A 17,798-nucleotide genomic window follows, 5' to 3' on the forward strand; every position below is an offset into this window, starting at 1 on the left:
TGTTTGTCACAACAAGAGGAGTAGGTGGCTTTTTTTCATACTGTCTTATCTTCCTGCTTATATGCTTTAGCATACCAGGGTGTCGTTTTAAGAAAGGAACTTCTATCCTTAGATCCTATGGCAGAAATGACAACTAATCTTAAGCATATATTGAAATTATAGAATCCTTAGCAGATTTGACTTTCCCTAGAAACATGTTGGTTCCTGATATTAGATTATTTGGGAAAGTTTTCTAATTGTTTCCAAATGTAGGAATGTGCAGTTTTTAGGCTTCTGTTTTATCTACTTCCCTGTGTTCTCATTTCCACATGCCTTTAATGTTATGCAACCTCTCCAGGTTCCAATGGGGATTGCCTTTTCGAATTCATTAACATTTAGAAGAAGGTCTTATAACTTCTCCAAAGTGACTATTATGTCCTCTGGGGAGGAGAATATCCCTCTGTTGTCTACTTCCTCAGACACTTGTCAGAGACTTTCACTATTTGTCAGAAACTTCCGGCAGAACTCTCAAAAGTTGCAGTAAAAACACTGACGATTACAATAAACTGAAGGAGATCTAGCCCTTATTTGAATCACAAGCGTCGTATCTGGGGAACTGGTCCATAGAGAAGCAAGTGCATTCAGGCCAGTACTAAGCAGCCAGGAGTTCCTTACACGGGATTTGTTAAATAAATAAATGTGTGCGTGCTCAGTCGTGGCTGGCTCTTTGCAACCCCGGGTACTGTAGCCCGCCAGGCTCCTGAATAAATAAAGTAGATGTGGAAAAATTAGAGCCTCTGATAACTCTCTCTTTGGCTGGGAAACTTCTCAGCAAGGTGATTTGCGAGCTGCTGTACCTTGTGGTGAAATCACATTCAGCTTTGCCTTCAAAGCTTATGCCTTTTGCAGACAACTCGCAGCTGGTTGTCAGTCGCCTAGAATTCCTGGAAAAAAATTTTTTTTAGAGTGAGGGAGCATAGCAAGCTGCGCCTCAGATTCCTGTGCACTTCATGCTGCCACCTCCCAGTCCCATGGCATATCTCATAAGACCTTACTTAGCAACTCTGAAATTTAAAGGCATGTTCCTGAATTGTGGGACTGATTATTACAGTGATCAAATTGTTTAAAAATTTTCAAACACTCTCCTGTATCTTGGTTGTCTCAATACCAATCATGGTTTTGTAAGATGTTAAACCACTGGTGAAAACTGAATAAAGTGGGTCCTCGGTTGTTCTGTATTACTTCTTACAAACCACATGTTAACCTACAATTATGTCAAAATAAAAACTTTATTTAAAAAGAAGTTTCAGGCTTCCCTAGTGGTTCATTGGTAAAGAATCTGCCTGCCAGTGGCTCAGTTCAAGTTCAGTCCGTGAGCTGGAACGATGCCATGTGACTATGCACCAAACTATTGAGCCTGTACTCTAGAGCCCAGGAGCCACAACCACTAAGCCCACGTGCTGCAACGACTGAAGCCTGTGAGCCTCTAGAACTCATGCTCAACAACAAGAGAAGTCACTGCAATGAGAAGCCTGCGTACCACAGCTAGAGAGTGGCCCTCAATTGCTGCAACTGGAGAAAAGCCCATGCAGCAACAAAGACCCAGCGCAGCCATAAATAAATAAATAACATTTGTTTTTTTAAAAAAAAATATAAAGAGTTTTCCAGGGAATGCCCTGGTGGTCCAATGGTTAGGACTCTGCACTTCTACTACAGGGGGCTCAGGTTCAATCCTTGGTCAAGGAACTAAGATTCCAAGTATGGCCAAAAGAAAGAAAAACATCTCCGAAGGTTTAAGATGTAATGTTATGTCCAAATGACTGGACTTCTCTCCACCAAAGCACAGTGCTTTATCTAGCCAAGCCTTTTTTAGATGTGTAATAGCTATTAAGTTTGAGGTCCTGGGCAAATTTTTCTGAAAGAGCTTCCTTAGCTTTTTTCAAACACACACAGAAGATGCTCTTTCTTCTATCAGGTGACACCTTAAGTCATGTTATACCCATGAATATGAGTAATAGCTGATTTCTATTGTCTTCTTTCTGTAATTTATGTTGCCTTTTGCTCTTTCCTTATTCCAGTGGGTCACATGTGCCATGACCCCCTCAGTAAACTGAGAAACTGAGGATCTCTGATTATGAGAAGGGTTCAAGTAAAATAAGTAATGCATGTAAACACAGTTTTCTCAGTGCTGCATAAATAGCACTGTTCATTATTGAATTACTATGGTCTATTAGATTATGGTAGCGGAGAAGCAGATATTACCCAAACTTTCAAGCTGATTTTTAGGCATTCTTTAACCAAATCTTGCAGAGGGTGTTTGGGCATTACTTATATAAGGAACCTATGGAAAGTATTCAAAACAAATGACGTATAGAGAAATCCAGTGGTACTCATTATTATTATTGTGAACAAAGAGAATGACATTGATGGTGTACATAGAACTTGTGAACTTTATCAACTGTATGTCCAAGTGTCCTTTAATTCTGACAATCAGGGATACATATTGATTTTTTTCAGTTTTTTGTTTTAAATAAAAACATTATTTCACACTATGTCATATATGGCCCTATTTATTAAAACACTCCTCTTTGTCAGTTCATTTTCCTAAATGCATGCTTTGTGCTGCAGCAGAGCAGACCCAGAAAATAGGAAGGAGGCGATTTACTATCTGGCCTCTGGGAAAGAGGAACAAGCTCGGATCAGAGCACATTACCTGATAATCCTACCGCCGGAGGCCATGGAGATCTTGGAACTGTACTGGGGACCTGCTGCTGGTTTACTTTAGCTTGATCCAGGGCACAGAGTGAGACCTACTGAACTTGCATCATTTGTCAGGCTCAACAAAATTGCAAGGCATTTCTGCCACCTAGTGAGGGTGGCACTGGGCTCTAACTTGTGTGCATGCTCAGTTGTGTCTGGTTCTTTGTGACCCCATGGACTGTAGCCCACCAGGATCCTCTATCCATGGAATTCTCCAGCAAGAATACTGGAGTGGGTTGCCATTTCCTCCTCGAGGGGAATCTTCCTGACCCAGGGATTGAACCCACATCTCCTGCATTGGCAGGCTGATTCTTTACCAATGAGCCACCTGGGTATTTGGGACTGTGTCAAAAAGCACTGTCTCCACTTGGTAGAGAACTAGTCCTGCTTGACAAGAATATGTCAGCCACAGAACCATTTTTAAAACCAACTAGTTGTCTTTCCCCGCCCTGAGCTGTAAAGATGTAATATAAATGTGTAGAAAAGTTAGGAAGTACAGACAGAATCTGGAGATAAGAATTTTGGTATATTTATTTCAGTCTGTATATGTTTATCTGTATGCATCTCTGTGTCTGTATATATACTTATTTATACTGATAGGTACATAAAGGTTTGTGTGCGTGCATGCTTACTTGCTAAGTTGTGTCTAACTCTTTGCGACCCCATGGACTGTAGCCTGCCAGGCTTCTCTGTACGCAGAATTCTCCAGGCAAGAATACTGGAGTGGGTTGCCATTCCCTCTCCATGGGATCTTCCCAACCAGGGATTGAATCGGGTCTTCTGCATTGAAGGCAGATTCTTTACCAGCTGAGCCACCAGGGAAGCCCAAGCATACATTTTCCTAGATATAACTGGCTTAGTAATATGAAAGAATCTAATCCAATTTAGCAGTTTCAACTTTTGAACATCTTAATCATGACTACATGATACTGATACTCAGCTGGGACACAGGGAGGTGGCCTCAGAAGTTGTTTTCAGGCTGGTGGACACTCTCATCATTCAGTGTGTCCATTCTGATTGGACTGTGCCTTGTTGAATATGTTGACTATTACCTCTGATATAATTCAAAATACTTATCATAAAATCAGATAATACTAATTAGAAAATAAAAATATTTTTTCTTGTGTCCCTCAGATAAGGCTGCCTTATGATACAAGCACAGCATCTCCTTGTTGTTGCTAAACTATACATCTTTTAAAAATTATGCATTTTACATAACAGAGACAAGAAAAATGAAGAACTATGATTCAAAACTGAAATACTACTTAAAACCTTTTTGTTTATTTCTTTGTAGGTATGTGTGTGACCAGATTTGTTCTGCTCTTTATTTTGCAGCTGATGTGCAAATTGAATGTGAACACTCAAACTCAGGTTCTAGTGGAGCAGTACCTATAGAAATGGCTAAGAGCTACGTGTGTGTATCTCAGCCTGACTCTTTGCGGCCCCATGAACTATAGCCGCCAGGCTCCTCCATGGGATTTCCCAGGCAAGAATACTGGAGTGGGTAGCCATTCCCTTCTCCAGGGGACCTTCCCCACAGGGATCAAACCCTCATTGGCAGGTAGGTTCTTTACCACTATAATGTGCCATTTAAATCCAAAGCAACCTTTATGGTGAGTACTTTCAAGAAGAGAGAACTGACTTAAAGCTAAGATTTTTATTGTGCACTAGATTTTTTTTTTTTTTTTAACTTAAGAATGTGGCTTCCAGAGTTGTTCTGGCAGGATTGTAAACGGGTGACCTCTGCACCTTTTCTCCACCCACATACTTTTTCTAGCAGAGATGGACTTCTATGGTCAGATGACCCTTCTATTTAATAAGTTGTTAGCAATAGAGGAGAAAACAAAGATGAAGATATGTAAAGTGTTATGCCCAGAAGCATATTTAGTTCTTAAGATCTCTTTATCTGAGCATTATTTTACATTAAAAATAATCTACTATTTTTATATATTTTTTAAAATATTTATTTATTTTTGGTTGTACTGGATTTTGGTTGCTGCTCACAGGCTTTCTCTAGCTGTGGTGCATGGGCGTTTCCTTGTGGCGGCTTCTATTGTTGGGGGAGAAGGCAATGGCACCCCACTCCAGTACTCTTGCCTGGGAAATCCCATGGACAGATGAGGCTGGTGGGCTGCAGTCCATGGGGTTGCTAAGAGTCGGACACGACTGAGCGACTTCACTTTCACTTTTCACTTTCATACATTGGAGAAGGAAATGGCAACCCACTCCAGTACTCTTGCCTGGAGAATCCCAGGGACGGGGGAGCCTGGTGGGCTGCCGTCTATGTGGTCACACAGAGTTGGACACGACTGAAGCGACTTAGCGCAGGCTCTAGGGTCAGCTTCTGTATTTGAGGCATGTGAGTTCAGTAGTTGCAGATCACAGGTCCGGTTGCCCCATGGCATGTGAAATCTTCCCAGACTACGGATTGAACCACATCCCATGAGGTGGCAGGCAAGTTCTCAGCCACTGGACCACCAGGGAAGTCCTATTTTGCAATTAAATAAAGAGGTCTTGCAATAAAATCTACAAAATCCAAAGGCACAAGGTACCATCATTGAGCCTTGGTTCAGAGTTTGAGTTCAGTAGTAAAAGGACCCTTATTTAGATCCAGCATTTATTAACTGTGAGACTTCAAGCAAGTGACTTACCCTCGCAAAGACTCAGTTGTCTGGACTGTAAGAAAGGGGGTAATAACATTTAAGAGTTATTAACAGATCTCAAAAGCATGTTGAGATGATTAAATGAGATAATATGTATAAGGAATTTATATGCAGGGCCTGGCACAGAGCAAACATAATCAAATTTTGCTTTTCATCCTCACATCATTACCACAGAGAATGGATTAAGCTTCCAAAAGGTGGTCATGAATTTTTTAAGGGCAGGAGAAATTTCTCCTTAATGCCTTCAAACTGACAGCATGGACCATGTTGGACTGTGGTTAAAGGGCACACTTGTCTTTTCTGATGCTTTGCTTCCGATGGTTTCCTGAAAAGGACTCTTTTACTCTTTTTTTTCTCTTCCAAAGAGTTATGTGGTTTGTTGAAAAATGACATGTAAAAAAAATTTAGACAATACAGAAAGGGACTAAGAAGAAGAAAAAGCCATATGAAATGCCACCAGAGTTGTGCCTAACAGCTCAGTATCTTCCTCCCTAGTCTCTAGGTGATCTCATCCAACATTGTGGGTTTTTTTTTTTAAATTTTAAAAATTAGTTATCTATTTGGCTGTTCTGGGTCTTAGTTGCACATGCGATATGTGGTAACTCGTTCCCTGACCAGGGGTTGAACCCAGGCCCCCTGCATTGGGAGTGTGATGTCTTAGCCATTTGACCTCGAGGGAAGTCCCCAACATTGTGGCTTTTACTCGCCTTTGTGGTGAGGACTTCAACATGTATATCACTAGCTAAGGTCTCTAGGCTGATATGAACGGCAAGCTGATGTATTTGCCTGCCTTCCTGATATCTCCTTGGATATTTCAGAGGCATCTCAAACTAACGTGTCCCAAAGTGCTCTTCCAAGAACCTACTCATTCTACAGTTAATGGTGATGCTATGCTAGGGACATATCTTTCTTGACTCTTGCCTTCCTCTCAATCTGACAGTACCCTGAGCTAACACGGAATAATCTCTGGCCTGGTATTCTTGCCTGGAAAATCCCTTGGACAGAGGAGCTTGGTAGGCTGCAGTCCATGGGGTCACGAAGAGTAGGACACGACTGAGTGACTTCACTTTCACTTTTCACTTTCATGCATCAGAGATGGAAATGGCAACTCACTCCAGTGTTCTTGCCTGGAGAATCCCAGGGACGGGGGAGCCTGGTGGGCTGCCGTCTGTGGGGTCACACAGAGTTGGACACGACTGAAGCGACTTAGTAGTAGTAGGATGATTGCAATATCCCCTTAACTGGTTTTTCTGCTTCTACCCCTTTTCCCCCATAAACTGATGTTCAGTGTTTTCTGCTTCTACTCCTTTTCCCCATGAACCAATGTTGGGAGATCTGGCTAGTACCTAGATTAGGTTGTGTATCTCCTCTGCTTTTTAAAAACCTCCAGTGACTTTTTAATCTCACTTAGGATAATAGGCACCAGCTTTCCTCTGAGCCAGGAGGCCGGCCACGTCCACTCTCACCTCTTTTCTCTGGCCTCGTTCCCTCAGCTCTCTGCTTGTTTACTCTGCCTCAGCTACACTGGCCTCCCTGTGCTTCTTCAAACACACACCTGCTCCCTCCTCAGAACCTTTGTCCTTGGGGACTCTGTGTTTTCCGGCTCTCTGCCTGGTCCCTCCCTCACTTCCTTCTGGTCTGTACTCGAATGTTCTCTTCTCTGGGAAGCCCTCCGAAGCTACCTTCTCTTCCCTCCTCACCACTTTATATTTTTTCTCTACTGCTCTCATCTCTGAGATCTAACACACTGTATCCTTCACTTAGTGGTCTCGTCTGTCTCTCAGCCTGCAACATCAGCTCCATGAGAACAGGGACTTTTCTCTGTTTTGTTCGCTGTGGCATCCCCAGCTCTGTGCCTGGTTTATATTATGTGGTCAACAGATTTTTGTCAAATGAATGAATAAATCCAGAGTTTACTAAAATAAACTAAATATGAGGCTAAAATATGAGAAACTTTCTTGTAGACATTGTTGTTGTTTAGTCGCTAAGTTGTGTCCGACTCTTTATGACCCCATGAGCTTTAGCACACCAGGCTTCCCTGTCCTTCACTATCTCCCTGAGTTTGCTCAAACTCATGTCCATTGAGTAAGTGATGCCATCCAGCCATCTCATCCTATGTTGCCCACTTCCCTTGCCCTCAATCTTTCCCAGCATCAGGGTCTTTTCTAATGAGTCGACTCTTCACATCAAGTGGCCAAAGTATTGGAGCTTCAACTTCAGCATCAGTTCTTCCAATGACATATCTATGCATATTGATATCTAGTTCTTAAATACTGGTGCACCACAATGTCTGACCTCACAGGTACTCAAAACATAGTCACTGAAACAGAGAGAAAGAAGTATGTAGGCCAGAAAGTCTAAAGTTTGCTTGAACTGTCATTGACTTACCCTAGACTCTAAGCTTCATGAAGGCAAGAATCATGTCTCCTTGGCTTGCTGTTTCTCCCCCTACAACCCCCTTAGGGCCTCTAAGGGTACTTGGCATATAAAAGTGGTAGGCAATAAATAAATGTGTCATAAATCGAGATGCCAATGTGATTCTTGCCTCAGGCTGAAGCCCCAGCGGACCGAGTCAATATTAGACTTTCTGAGGATGTCGAGAGGTACTCTTGACAAAAGCAGTGGAACTGTCACAGGACTGGTGACCTACTTGGGGCATCGCCAGATTAGCACCAGGGCCCTCACCTGTGTCATCTCCAGCCCCTTATTTCTCATCCCTTCCTCCTGAAAGGTCAATATCGTTAGGGAAACTGAATCTGGAATGGGACTACATATAGTGCTAGAATATATTTCTAAATGGGCTCTTGAATAGTAAGCCTGTCTGAAGTTATGTTTTTGTTTTTGACCCCACCACGAGGCATGTGGGAATCTTAGTTCCTGAGCCAGGGATTGAACCCGCACGTCCTGCAGGGTAAGCTTAGAATCTTAACTGCTAAACTGCCAGGGAAGTCCACTGTCAAGGTTTTTTTTAAGGCAAGGGGGGCATATTTGCAATCATATTGCTGATATTTGCTGATATTGCTGATATTTGATGTATTTTTATGATGAATTCATGAGAAAATAGGGCTATAGTCTTTTATCTACCTCTTGACAATACCACAGTAGAGACTGCAAAGAACATTTTTAAGAGCTGGCCTATTTGAAGTGTTAATGTATAGTGATTTAGATTAGATCTGTTCAGTTTTTGTAGAATGAAAGCAATTTTCTCTTATATTGAAAATAGTATAAAAATCGCATTTATTTGTGTACATAATTCTGGAGAAGTAAAAAAAAAACCCTAAAGAACCATATACATTAATTTGTTTACTCTTTGTTCCTTCAGTATGAAGGAAACAAAGAGAAATTGTTTTGTTCTTTTCATCTTGTGAAGGTTTTCTGCCCCATGAAGTTCTCTTTTAAACGATTTTATATTTTGGTCGTAATTTAACTCTGGTTTTCCTTGTGAATTTATTTGCCTGAACCACTTTGTGTATTGCTCAGCTTCTACTCTTGGAATTCAAGTCCTCTGCTTTACAAATAAAGTGAAGAAAGCTTTATTATAGAAAATTTAAATGTACAAAATTAGAGCAAATAATAAAATGATCTTTCATGTACCCACCCCTCAGTTTCAATGTTTATCAATATTCTACTGCTCTTATTTCATCTACTTACCTCTTCCTAACACTCTTTTTGGAGACAAAAGGAACTTAATTTAAATCTCAAACATTATACTTGTAATTTTACCTGTAAATACTTCAGTTTATATCTATAACATATACCTTTTACTTTCATAATATGAAACAATGTTATTATGATGCCCAATAAAATGAAAAATAATTCCTTATTATCATAATACTCACTATCTCAAAAATGCATTTTTACAGTTATTTTGTTGAAATCAGGATCTCAAGAGACCCACACTTTGTATTTGGTTTATATGTCTCTCTCTTTTTTTCTTTTTTTGCCACACCAGGAGGCATGCAGGATCTTAGTTTCCCAACCAGGGATCAAACCCATGTACCTTGCAGGGGAAGCGTGGAGCCCTAACCAGTGGATCACCAGACAATTCCTGGTTTTGGTTTGTCTTTTAATTCTTTTCATCTCTAATACTTTCTTCTCCTCACATCTTCCTTTTTTTTCTTGCCACTTATTCGTTGGAGAAAGAAACCTCTAATTTTATTAAACTGAATCATCTTTCACAAGTAGCATCTTCAGACTCAAAGATAACAGATTTTCCAATTCTTGTATGAGGCCATAGGAGATAGAAGATGTAAAACTCATCATTGCGTCTAAGGCTAATTTCCCCAAGGCATAAAACAAAACAAACAAACATACACCCTTCACCTCAAATAAGAAGGAAGCTTGACTGTGTAACTTAAGTTAATTTTAGGAACTATTTATTGGAGGCTTACTGTGAACAAAATATGCACTTGGAACTCAAAACTAATTGCTTCCTAGTCATGTTTTTTCTTGCAGAATGACTCCTATAAGAAAAAATGATTTGCTTCCTTCAGTGGTTCTTGTGAAATAGAGGGAATGCTGGTAGAAGTTGAAATTGCTTAATATGCATGCTGCTACTGCTAAGCCGCTTCAGTCGTGTCCAACTCTGTGTGACCCCATAGACAACAGCCCACCAGGCTCCCCTGTCCCTGGGATTCTCCAGGCAAGAACACTGGAGTGGGTTGCCATTTCCTTCTCCAATGCATGAAAGTGAAGAGTGAAAGTGAAGTCGCTCAGTCGTGTCCGACTCTTAGCGACTCCATGGACTGCAGCCTACCAGGCTCCTCCGCCCATGGGATTTTCCAGGCAAGAGTACTGGAGTGGGTCGCCATTGCCTTCTCCGTAATATGCATGAAGATATTTCAATTATTAAGACTATTCTGGGCTTCCTTGGTGGCTCAGGGGTAAATAATCCACCTGCCAATGCAGGAGACATAGTTCAATCCATGATCTGTGAAGATCCCACATGCCATGGAAAGCTAAGCTTGGGCGCCATAACTGTTGAGCCTGTGCTCCAGAGCCTGGGAGCCTCAACTGCTGAGCCCACATGTCACAGTTACTGAAGCCTGCACACCAGAGAAGCCATCACAGTGAGAATCCTGAGCACCACATCCAGAGGGTCGCTCCCACTCGCCCCCCAACTAGAGAAAAGCCTTCGTAGCAATGAACACCTAGGACAGCCAAACAATAAATAAATTAATTAATTAAAAACAAAGTAAAACTTTTCCTCCATTGGTGAGAGAAGTTTATTAGTGGTTTACCAGAAGTACAGTGCGTTCCTTTCTAGACGCTAACAGCTTTCAAAGTGGATGTGAATCTCAAAGAAATATTTAACACAAAAAAAATGCTTTAAAACTCCTACCAAAAAGAAAAATACTACCACACTAGATTATTCTGGCACATGTTTTGAAAAATTGTGCCTGTTTAGAGAGAACTTAAAGAACATAGCCAAACAAATGTAACCACAACTACCATTCGCATGATGGGGGAATTGTCCGGTTTTCCAGCCATATTATATGCTGCACTCTCAAAAGTGATTACAGCTTACTGTCTTTGAGGCTGGGGTTTCTTTCTGGGGAGCTGTATTGTTGTGACTTTTAATTACTTTTAGAAATGAACAAGTGCAGACTTAACGCTCAAACTTCTTCTAAGTCAGAATCTTTCTTAGTACTGAACTGACTGACTGGGAATCAGAGCTCCTGGGCACAGATTTTAATACGGCCACCTGTGTGTAGGTCTGAAGTTTTCTCCTTTATGATCCCTTCCATCTCTTGAACTTTATGGTTCTCTGCCTCTCCTTGGGCTAAGGAACCTCATCCTAGCCCTTCTTCAAGTCCTGGTTCATCCTCTGGTGTGTGTGAGTGGCTTAGCAGAGGAGTTTGGTGTTTCCTGAACTGGGTACCAGGAACTGGCTGCCCCAGTTACTGTAGATGTCCCAACACTTCGTGGACTGCTCAAACTAATTTTAAAGCATCTCGTAGGACTGACTGATTTTACAGGAACAAGGATGGTGCTATACACTTAAAGGAAAACCAAACTATTTTACTGTGAATCCTTCCAGGCAAATGATGATGCTCATACTAAGGAAATAAAATTACTGGAGCAGGAAACAATGCTCTATTTCTGGATGGTACGTCCTTCTCTGGTGGTTTCAGTTTTTTTTTCTTCCAGTTTTACTGAGATATAATTACACAGCACTGTATAAGAATAAGGCATATAGCACAATGATTTGACTTATATACATTATGAAGTGATTATCTTAATAAGTTTAGTGAACATTGATCATCTCATATAGGTATAAAATTAAATTGTTTTTCTTGTGATGGGAACTCTTAGGGTTTATTGTCTTAGCCACTTTCACTATCATGTTAGGAGGTCAGAGTTGGCCGTTGGAATATTAATTTTTACATCATTTCTGGTTTCTATCATAACTGTAGGATTGACTCCTAAAACCTTTTCTCAGGATAGCAGAAACTGTGATTAGGGACCACCCTTAAAAGAATTGTAAAGAAATACTTTTTGTGCAAACATTACATAAACATCAGAGGGACTAATTTTACTCCATTTTCAGGCTTATTTATAGATTCCGTGACTCAAACGATAGCAAAACAGACCAGTAGAGCTGCTTCTTTGACTCATGTCAGTGCATCTTCTCTGGGATTGCCTGCCCCTTCACTCTCCTTTCTAGGCTGAGGTCTCTGGCAAGTGCAGGAGTAGGAAGAGTTCCTTATGAAAGACTGACCACGTTTCTGTAGAGAGGGCTTTCCCCATGCGCTGCAAGGTCATGTGGTTTCAGCTGCTGATACTGAATCAAATCCTGCTGATACTTAAAAATCCTGCTGCATCTAAGCCCAAGAGAATGGGTCCCCTTCTAGTTCCATGGATTCTATCAGACATGCCATGTCTTCCAGAAGCTATCTTTTCACTGCTCAAGCTCCAGTGACCTCTCATATTTCTGCTTCTTTTGAAACTAGGACTTATCTGCTGAGTAGTAATATCACTGATATTTTTCTGGATTAAAAAAAAAAACCTGTTTCCCTCAATGAGATTGTAATTATCTGCAGGGTAGGGACTGTCTCTTTGCAATGTCTATTACAGATTCTATGCACCCAGGTCAGTGTGTTGTAGTGGAAAGACTCAGGAAGTACATTCATTGAATGGTTACTGTATGGACTGAAAAATATATCCAAGGTTGGAAGATCTAGATTTGAATCTGATCTCTGCTGCATGAAGGTGTGACAAATCATTTAACTTTCATGAGTTTCTGTTTCCTTATATCTAAAATAGGGATGATAATATTTATCCTAAAGGCAGCTAATATCTATTGTGCCCTTATATCTACTGGCACTTTGTGCCAGTTGCTGTTTCTAAGTACTTTAAATGTATCTGCTCATTTGATGATCACACCAGCCTTAAGATGCTGATGCTATTTTTTTTTAGGTGGGGGGTGTGTGTGGAGCCCCTTGGCACACAGGATCTTAGTTCCCCTACCAGGGATGGAACTCACACGCCCTGCAGTGGAAGTCCGAAGTCTTAACCACTGGACCGCCAGTTAAGTCCCAAGATGTTGATGCTACTATTAATTCCATTTTACAGATGGATACACTGAGGTTCAGAAATGCTCAGAGATGTTAGGTAACTTGTTGCAGGCCACACAATAAAGAGAGGAAGAGCAAATTTAAATCCAGGCAGTCTATTACCAGAAAACAACCTTTATTTTTTTAAACACTTTTAAAAATAATATTTTAAATTTATTTTTATTGGGTGTGCTGAGTCTTCATTGCTGTGCAGGCTTTTCTCTAGTTGCGGCATGTGGGGGCTACTTTCAGGATGTCGTGCTCGGGCTTCTCATTGTGGTGGCTCCTCTTGTTGCAAAGCACAGGCTCCAGGGTGCAGGCTTCAGTAACTGAAGCTTCCAGGCTCTAGAGCAAAAGCTCAGTTGTGGCACAGGAGCTCTGTTGCTCCACGACATGTGGGATCTTCCCAGCTCAGGGATCAGATCCGTATCTCCTGCACTGGCGGGCGGATTCTTTACCACTGAGCCACTAGAGAAGCCTGAAAACAACACTTTTAACTACTATGTTATTGTGTTTGCATGATTTACCAGCTCACGGTGGGTGAGGAGCAAATGAATCCATATATATGAAAATATTTTTGTAAACTGTAAGACAGCACACAGGGGCTTCCCTGGTGGCTTAGCAGTAAAGAATCCTTCTGCCAATGCAGGGTACATGAGTTCCATCCCTGATCCAGGAATTATCCCACATGCTGTGGAGCCCTCGAGTCCGTGCTCAGCAACAAGAGAAGCCAGCGCAATGAGAAGCCCTCACACTGCAACTACAGTATAGCCCCTACTAGCCACAACTAGAAAAAACCTGAATGCAGCAATGAAGACTTAGTGCAGCCAAAAATAAACTAATTAATTAAAATTTTAAAAAATTGTTAAAAAAAAAAAGATCTGCCACGCAACTGTTATCTATTCCTAGAAGTTTATTGAATCCTTTCTGGCTATGGCTGTTTTAAAAACAAAAATCTCCTTTAGTATTTGGATCCATAAAACTGCATTATCTTATAAGACTTTTTCCCCTCAAAATGTGAAAGTCTTTTTTCCCAACTAAAAACACAATATGCTTTTGAAAAAGAATATAATAAAGATAATAAAAGTCCTCTATAATCCCACCATCCAAGATAATCATTTTTACATTTTAGTTTTATTCTTCAACTTCTCTGCATATACACATTTTTTGGCTTCCCTGGTGACTCAGATGGTAAAGAATCTGTCTGCAACGTGGGAGTCCTGGGTTCAACCCCTGGGTCACAAAGATCCGCCCCCCCCCCCCCCCAAGAAGGAAATGGCAACTCACTCCAGTAGTCTTGCCTGGACAGAGGAGCCTGGTGAGCTACAATCTATGGAGTTGAAAAGAGTTGGACAGGACTGAGTGACTAACATTTTCACTTTTTTCACTTCATACTTTTTACAAGCTCATTTTATAATACCATTTTGCAATGTTTTTGAAAACCTGCCATACCATGCTCATAAAGATAGTTGGAGCTCCAGTCTGGTCAGTGGCATGATATTCCACTTTATTGATTTGCTGTAATTTATCTGAAATTTGAGATTATGTTTGAATAGGTGGGGAATAAGTCTTCCCAATCTTTAAGATCTAGCCGCAGAGATCAAAGATCTCAGGAAAATAATCGTGCTTTATGTTAGGTCAATTGCTTTAAATTTTCAGTTGCATTAGGGGAGGAGTTTGGTAATTATAAAGATCAATATAAGTAAAAAAATGTACATGAAGGGGGTTTACATTTTATAATGTCTGTCATTTTCTCTTTGTTCTACCACTTGGCATGGTAGAATAGAAGCTCCTTCCTGTTTCTTAAGAAGCTAGTTTAACTTTCCTTTTGTGGTTTACAATGGGAAACACTTAAATTCAATTTCTAAGCAAATTTTTGTGACTTGCAAACAGAATGTTTTAGGTAACTGTTTTGCAACCTGCAAACTCCTTACTTTCATGGGCACTCCATATTGTACTTTAGCATGTGTTCATGCAGTGAAACAGTGAAATCTACGTTATGGAATGATTATGGTGTTCTAGTTTTACACTTTGCTTCCACCCCTGCGGCCCAGTAGTAAAAGAATCTGCCTGCAACGTAGGAGACTCCAGTTTGATCCCTGGGTGGAGAAGATCCCCTAGAGTAGGAAATGGCTACCCACTCCAGTATTCTTGCCTGGAAAATTCCATGAACAGAGGAGCCTGGTGGACTACAGTCCATGGGGTCCCAAAGAGTTGGACAGGACTGAGCTGCTGAGTTTTACACTTTACCTCCCCTGTGATCAAGAGCTGCACTGTGCATGAACAGGATATGAGGCAACTGAAATCCATAAGCATTCTGCTCCCCAAATCATTTGCTCTCGGTTTATAGCACTCTGAGTGTGGGGGAGGGTGAGTGGGTGTGTACCAAAGAGAGGAACCCCAGTGGGGGAGGGGAGAGGGAGGGTCGTTTAGCAAGTTTCAGCTTCTCTGAGCCTCAGTCTCCTTGTTTGTAAAACTAAATTCCTTACGCTTGTCTAGTCTGATTCAGGAGGTTGTCTCAAGGGTCAAATTAGATTATATATGAAGATGGGATATCAATATTTAATAATAAAAAGTGATAATTACTAGTATTAAGCCCTTGGCCTCCTTTCTTTACAGCTACTTGGCTCAAGAGCGAAATTGCACAGGCGGGGCTACCCAATTCAATTTTTGTTAACTGTTTTGAAATTCCCTGCATGAAAATGACTAAGGACAAAATGTACGACCTCCTGCCTGTGACAGGTCCTAAACTCAAGATTTGTGGTTAGTTCTGTTTTCTTTGACATCTAGCTAGGTGCTCTGCTTTATTCACTTTTGGGAATACTTATTGCCATTTCATCTGAAGGAATAGTAGGTCACCTTTTCTTTGAAAGGGCAGTGATATCTTGGCTTTTTTTATGTTCACATGGAAAATATTCGTGTCAGGTGTTAGTAATTATTTATCAAGCCAAGACCTGTATGGTTGGGCTGTCTTCAGCTCAGGTCATTGGTACATGGAGTTACAGTTGCAAAGTCCATTCTGGAACGGTTTTAGCTACCACTAGTACAAATCTCTTTTTACAATGAGGAAACTGAGACCCAGAGAATCTAAATGTTTTGTTCAATGTCAAAGGTTGACAGGTGATGGTGTGCTTGAAATCTATTCTGTGACATCCTCTCTTATTTTTATAAAATGCGTTGCAAAGATGACATAAAACTTCAGAATCCAAGACTACTTGGAGCATGATCCTAAAGTTAACCTACAGAGAAAGCTAAGGTCTCAAAAGTGATAGGTAAGAATTTGGGGTTCTGGTGGATTAGGACCAGCTCAGCCAGGCTCATTCTCCACCTCTACCTGCCTCGCCTCCCCATGTCCTCCGCTACCTTGCTAGCCCCACCCTTTTCAGGTGACCCCTCCACTTCCTGGTAGCCCAGCTCCCACCCCATCGCAGGCGGAACCAATGTTCGTGGGCTCTGGGGTCCATCGGATCTTTCTCGCTCAGACTCTTCGCAGCGGTGACTCGGCAGCGGCGTCTCGCGTCATCAGTGACAGCCCCGAACCTTGCTACGCTTTGCGTCGCTCTTCCAGGAGCAGTCACCTCCTCCTTGGCAAATAGTCCTCGGTGGGGTCCGAGTTCTTGGATAATAGGAGAAGGGAAGCACGAGAAGCTGCAGTCTGGGGACGCGGGACCGACAAGCAGAGAGAGATAGGGACCTAAGTTTCTGTGATAGTGTGCAAAGTTAGTTAAAAACTACTTCCCACCTAAGATCCCTCCGCCTGCAGTAGCGGTGGTGAGGCCGAGGGAGCCGCCATTTTGGATGTTCGGTTCCTGCTGCCACTGCTGCCACCGCCCCCGGAGCTGCTGGTTTCATTCGAGGTTTCGGGCCGGTGAGTGTCAGTCGCGGCGCTAAGATAATACTTCTTGTTTTACTCTGCGCCTGCCAGGAGCGCTCGGCCGGAAGTTTCCTGTCTATCCCAGGGGTCCGGTCCCAGATCGTGGAGGGTGAGAAGAGAAGACAGAGACTGGGCCAGGAGGGACCGGGAGCACAGGGGTGGTTCCGACTTTTTGAGGGCCAACCCCGAGGCCTCAGACCCGGAGGCTCCGCACGCGGCTGCGTCTGTGTTATGGCGTTGCCCGGCCGGTACGGGCCTCCTTGGACCCATTGACTTTCTCAGGCTGCACTCCTCCTTTGAGGACTCATTGAGAGAGCCTGGGGTTAGCGGGGCGGGTCCCTCCTCCGCGTGTCTTCTGTGTGCCACGTATCAGTGTTCTTGTATCTTGCATCCTAGTCAAGTCTTTCGTGAAACTCTCTTTTGTATTTCCAAATGCTCAGTTAGTTAATCGTTGTCTGCATCCGCATTGCCGTTCTCTTTGAACTGGACGTCGGCCTCGCCTCTCTCTAACCTTCCGACCAACTTCTTTCCCAATTTTCTGGGGTTCCCCCCATCTTTTTTCTTAAACTCACCTGCGAATACATTGGTTACCCTTCTCTGAAAGTCCTGATCCTGCAGGCATCAGTTATTAATAATTCTCCCGATTTTCTTGGCGGCTTGACAGAGTCGGGACGGTTGGTTGTGTTTCTCAGTTAGGGTTTGGTGTAAGAGATTCGTCGAACCACTCGGTCAAGAGTGTGCTTCAACAGTACATGTTTATAAAGCTGAGTAAAGGGTTTTTGGGGGGAAGATGGTAGGGAGAGGCTGTCAAATGTTTTCTCATTTGTATTTTCTCATCCCTTCCTGGGCTGAACACGTAGCTTCTGGGTACTTTTGGACACTTAACATATTTTTGTTGATGCTGTGTATCCCTGCCCAGGGCAATCTGCCTGTGAAGAAGAATCTTAGTCTGACATTGGTAGAAGG

The 17,798-nt window shown here is 42.1% G+C and overlaps 1 protein-coding gene across 2 annotated transcripts in view; it reads left to right on the forward strand.

Moving 5' to 3' along the window:
* Nucleotides 1-16,491: 16,491 nt before the first annotated feature.
* AP1G1 (adaptor related protein complex 1 subunit gamma 1) overlaps nt 16,492-17,798 on the forward strand; it is an 83,798-nt gene continuing 82,491 nt past the window's right edge. For both annotated transcript variants that reach the window (XM_006060402.4, XM_006060403.4), the window contains exon 1: nt 16,492-16,826. The gene's annotated coding sequence lies outside the window, so the exon portion shown is untranslated. The remainder of the gene's footprint in view (nt 16,827-17,798) is intronic.

This window comes from Bubalus bubalis, chromosome 18 (assembly GCF_019923935.1).
Source record: "Bubalus bubalis isolate 160015118507 breed Murrah chromosome 18, NDDB_SH_1, whole genome shotgun sequence".
NCBI classification, from domain to species: Eukaryota; Metazoa; Chordata; class Mammalia; order Artiodactyla; family Bovidae; genus Bubalus; species Bubalus bubalis.